This window comes from Lactuca saligna, chromosome 3 (assembly GCF_052625555.1).
Source record: "Lactuca saligna cultivar CGN05327 chromosome 3, ASM5262555v1, whole genome shotgun sequence".
Taxonomy (NCBI): domain Eukaryota; kingdom Viridiplantae; phylum Streptophyta; class Magnoliopsida; order Asterales; family Asteraceae; genus Lactuca; species Lactuca saligna.
This window is the reverse complement of record NC_136419.1, coordinates 167,965,001-167,971,071: the sequence shown is the minus strand read 5'-3', so window position 1 is coordinate 167,971,071 and position 6,071 is coordinate 167,965,001.

Below are 6,071 nucleotides of genomic sequence, written 5' to 3'. Positions count from 1 at the left end.
GTTGAGCAAAGTGTATAATCATAAGCTCTAATTATTGAATGTGTTTCCTTGTTAGTTTATCATCATGAACTGAAACTAAGTCATTCATAATAAATATTATTCATTCATTTTAGAACACGTATATTAAACTATAAAAAGTATAGTTTGATAAATTCATAACACTAATACATTTCCATAAAAGAGTTCATACATATTACATACATTTTAGATAAACTATAATAGGTATAGTTTATGATACATCACTCAACGCACTCGTACAAAAAGGGTACATTCATACAAGAAAGATTTATATTCACACACATTTCACGTAAATTTGTTAACCTATAGTTTGATAAATTCATAACACTAATACATTTCCGTAAAAGAGTTCATACATATTACATACATTTTAGATAAACTATAATAGGTATAGTTTATGATACATCACTCAACGCACTCGTACAAAAAGGGTACATTCATACAGGAAAGATTTATATTCACACACATTTCACGTAAACTTGTTAACCTATATTGTGAGATTCTCTCTCTCTCTCTCCCCGTACGTCCGAGTGCGGGATATAATTCCTGGTAGTTATATTCAGAATCTCCTTGAGGGAGAACGTGATACTTGTATATAGATCTATATTGGGTTTGACACCCCACACCTTGCTGCTAGCTACAGTGGGACCTGCAGGTCTACGAGTGACAAATGTCATTTTATTTTTCGCGACGCCTGAGAACGTCGTGGCAGGTTCACATAGTCATAGTATGATTATAGCGACTCACATAGGGATATAACAATCCATAAGTTTACGGGATTTTATTTTTAAAACCTAAATGAGTTTTATGTCGATTTAAAATCACTTTTTATCTCTACGAGTACAAATATTACTGTACACTTTTGGTTTTGGTAGTTACGACTACACATCATTTGAAACCACATTTATACTTTTAAGTATGGTCAATACTTGTTATTTCTCGGTCCTATAATTTAGGACTACATATATAAAGTATTAACGAACATGAGAACATACGATAATTTCATTTAATTCAAACGCGTCCATGTCCATTTAAGCACATAACATTTTCTATTAATAAGAAAGGTTAATTATACATTTTGGTCTTCAGTCATAAGACTACAGTACACAAATTTTAAAGAAAATATCGGATTTTCTGGATACATATTCTAACGCTTTTACAAGGAAAACGATTTACTTTTCTAACGAAATCTCTTATGAACTCACCAACCTTTGTGTTGACACCTTTCAAAACTACTTGTATTCTTAGGAATTCAGTGAAAACAGGAAATCAACAACGTTTTGAGGATGGGACGATAAATCGTCAAACAGTTCATTTTGTATTATAATGTAATTGATGTGAATCATGTAAACATGTGCTTTGATGTAACGTTTTCAATTATATTTGGTTGGTTGTATTTACTTTGAGCACTATTATACTCATTGTTGTGATACTCTACATGAAGTCCTCCACCCCCGGACGTTTCCGCCATCCTTGGTTTGGGGGTGTGACAGTAAGGTCATCACCTACGCCTCCATACAGTTGAAGACACACGAAGTTAACTACACGACCCACGATATTGAACTCGGAGCAATGGTGTTTGCTCTGAAGATCTGGAGACATTACTTGTATGGGATGAAAAGCACTATCTTTACCGACCACAAGAGTTTACATCACATATTCGATCAGAAGGAGCTCAACATGAGACAACGATGGTGGGTCGAGCTACTCAGTGACTACGAATGCGAGATTCGTTATCATCCGGGTAAAGCCAACGTAGTAGCAGATGCCCTAAGTCGGAAGGAATATTCTGGTCGCAGGGTCAAGTCATTGTCAATAACCATTCATTCACACTTGTCTAAACAAATTCAGGCGGCCCAGGTTGAAGCCATGAAACCTGAAAATGTGACGAGTGAATCCCTTAGAGGAATGGACAAGAAATTAGAAGCCAAGAGTGACGGAGACTTATATTTCATGAACCGGATCTGGACACCGAAACACGGTGGTTTCCGAGACTTGGTCATGACCGAGGCGCACAACACTCGGTATTCCGTCCACCCAGGTTCAGATAAGATGTATCTGGATCTTAAAAAGCTATACTGGTGGCCTAATATGACAGCAGAAATTGCTACCTTCGTAAGTAAATGCCTTACTTGTGCAAAGGTTAAGGTCGAGTACCAGAAGCCTTCCGGTTTATTGCAACAACCAGAGATTCCAGAATGGAAGTGGGAGCGGATCACTATGGATTTCATAACCAAGTTGCCCAAGACAACTTCTTCTCTGAATACTTTGATAGGCAGAAAGTGTTCAGACTTGGTCAATCTATCAACGATGACCCATATGGATTTCATAACCAAGTGTGCAGACTTGGTCAACCTGATTGACCTATTATTTCCCCCGGGGCGGATGGGATTGATTCTAAACCCGCTTCGACGTCTTCCCACATATCTGCCTTATCGAGCCGGTGCCATTCAGGCAATGAAATAGGTTTTTGTATGAGGAATAAGAGGCATATGCAAGAGCAGGTTGCACGAAAGGAACTGACATCTCATCGAAATAGGAAGCGAATCCGCTCTTCTATGTGCTAGATGTCGGCATTTCCCCTCTTAGCATACAGCATTCACTTCACTGACGCCTACTGACCGGATCGGGCACGAAGGAGGAAGGAACAATGGGAGAGAGGGGAAGCATTTGAAATGAGTTCATTCTCATATAGCAGGAAAGTCTTACCATTTCGAAAAGAGCTCAGTAAATGGTCGAGCTAGCTCCTTCTGCATGGCCTAAAAGCTAATAAAGTGAAAGGGTCGTGAAGCAGCTTACTTTCCTTTCATTCCAATATGGCATACTACTGAATCAGAATCAGGATCTTCCAAGGATTGGCCACTCATCTGGAGTATGTCACCAGGTCAGGCCTAGCTGATGAAAGATCTCGTTTTATGACCATCTTTCTTAAGCAAAAAGAGTAGCTTAGCTCTCATAGTAATGAATAGCTCGAGGCTTTATTTCTTCTATTATAGAATAGAAATCTATAAATGGAGGAGTAGGCTGACAAGCGGTCGTATTTCAGCAGCTTTGCTCAATGCATTATCCAGATCTCGAATCATTGGAATTAGCTTGCTTTCCCTTCTATTATATAAGAAGTCTTCCCCGGTCGGGAATCAATCATACTACGATCGTCAAATCCTACGCTGTCAATAGAACTGTCGGCATATAACCTAGAATCAATAGGAGCTAATAAGATCTTCCCCAGGGTAATTTCACTAAGACTGCCCTACTCCCTTGACTAATATGGTTCAGGTGGAATAGTCGGACATAGAATACAGGGAATGCGCATACAGTGAATAAGACCCCTCCTTTAAGTAGGAATTAGACCAAGGCTAGACTGGATGCTGCTACTACATGTACAACAGCTAAGATTGATTCTCTTACCTGCATCCTTACACCTAGAAAGGTACTTTGTTACTAGCCTGAAAGTCTCAACATCTCCCTAAAAAAGGATTAATAAGGAATGCTAAAAAGAAAGAATCTAAGGCTGAAACTGAAACAACACTATAGCTCCTTAGATTTTGCTCGTTACGCTCCTTAGTAAGTGAATTGGTAGAACTTCAATACACTTGACCTTACTGGCTTTCCTAGTCCGACATCGACTACATCGAAAGAGATAGAAGACTTAGCCGATTAGACCAGATAGAGAATAGGAATTGACAGAAGATAGACACAGGCTATAGAGAAGGAATGCTAAAAAAAGAGATAGGAAAAGCTATGTGTACCAAACAGGGAAATCTATACGGTGATACCTCAAGCCCATGATATAACATTTTCTTGTAAGAAAGCAGTTGATAACGAATTGGTAACCCCTGGTCGGAGTGGGTAGGAGCCGAATAGATGGGAATGAAGTTCCTTTACAGCTCCGGAAAGGAGGCTTGTGCCACTAAGGGGTTGCCGCTTATTCAAGTGACGGGGCAAATGCCCTATTAATTGAATCTAAGTCAAGCTTATCCTCTAATGCTTGGGAAGCTATTCCATCTGTAGTATCGCTAGAGGAAAGCTAATAAGTACAGTTGCAGTCCGCTTTAAGCGGTTGGTTAGCTATTATACAATTTGAAAAAGCTTATTAAAGAAGTAACCTTAATAGTTTTACTATACAGGGAGCTGAGACTTTTAGATGGTGCATAAGCACTGGGGAATGCTTAATGGCATTCAAACTTGCAGGAAAAACACCAGCTCTTATCAATATTCCTTCCTAGGGAAACAGCCCAAGAGCATACTTTTCAACTGGCTTGTTATAACCTGCTTTCCTAAGAGGTACTTCGCTAGCTCGCTTTCAAATTGGTAAGATCATATTATAAACTATTAAAGGCAAAGACTCCAAGGAAATAGATCCTCATTCATGGGCTAGCATTTCTTTACAGTGGGGAACACTATCTATGGATAGAGCTTAGTTAATTAGAGAATTCAAAAGTAGCTCGCCTTTAGTCAGCTAGTACAAGAAAGTGGAGACTCAATGAACTTCATAAAAGTCCTGATATCTCGTTGTAATCCCAAGCATGCAATCCCTAAACTCCATGAGTTGCCCACTTCTCAGAAGAACAGTTGATCGTACTACTCATTCATGTTGGCAGTCACTCTCATGGATTTCTCATGGAAGATCCTTATTCTTGATAGCACTGGTAAGGGACGATTCTCAGTGCCAACCTATCCCCAATCACACTGAATGCTTACTTACCAATCCTTTCTCAGAGAATTCCTCGTGCATCAAAAAACTTCTAGTAAAGTTCAGGAGACCCACTTCGCATGGAGAAGTTCAAAGCTTCCATGAGTAGTCGGATGGACATGCTTGCCAATCTTGAGTTGTCATCGGGTAGGGCATGATTACAGCGAGTGTTCGCATGACTTGGGACAAACCTCTAGAGTCTTCTCCTCCTTGCCACTGCTGGTTAGGGGCAATCGACCGATCCACATTTGTTGATACGTATATGGATAGATAGATAACGACTCTTCCTCTCTCCTACTAGTAAATAAACTATGGAAATGCACCGGCATGTTTTTTCCCTATCTTAAATTGTTGTCAACCTCCCTACTAACCATAATCTGTAGGATAGTAATCTGTAGGATTGTACCCGACAACCTTACCCTCATAGTCCAGAGCAACCATCCTATTGCGACAATAGAGAGGCTCTAGCCCTGGTTCTGTATACTCGATTGAACAAGACAGCCCGAGATCTTGTATCATATCAAATACTTGATATTCATCGATTCTTAGATCATCAGTACATGCTATAAAGACCATACCTATGAATCTTTCAAATGCAATCCCTGGATATTTATGGCTGAACTGCCGGTCGAACTCCATTAAGGTAAGATTGAATAAGACCCTAGTGATTTCTCCAACAATTGGCATACAACCGAAGCATATCTTTCTACCATCCTCATCAAAGGTCTCGAGATTTAGAAAGCTACTAACCAGCTTATAACAAACCGAATCTACCCCAACAAAGGACTTAACACCATCTAAAACCAGACTCTCAGGAATTAGTTGTAATGATGGATCCATGTTAATCTGGTACAGTCTAGTCACCTTACCCATGTTTTGAATACCAGAATAAAAGAGACCTAACCTATCTAATAATCTGTAATTCTCCTTGGGCACATAACCATAAGTCAAACGATAGAAATGGATACTCAATGCCATGAACACCAAGACATCCTCTTTTTTTGATGGAAAAACAACTATATAGTGTGAACTATCTCTGCTTGGATAAAACGTTAAGTCAGGAAAATCAGGTAGCATTGCAAATAAAAATTCTAGTAGATCATCCCTACTTATTCTCCTGAGCCTTAGCGGAGATAGAGTGTAAAAACCTGAAAGCAATATCTGTTGAAGATTACATAACTCTTTCTTAGATAGATTATATTTCTGAGTGCTTTTTAAATAATTATACAGAAAATCAATATCCTCTGATAGCTGAACTAGCGAACTAGAAATTGTAGAATAATAAGAAGATCTTGCACATATCATAGTCAACTTATAAGAAGATTTGGATTGAATTGTTTCTTGTTTGTTTTTCATCTTT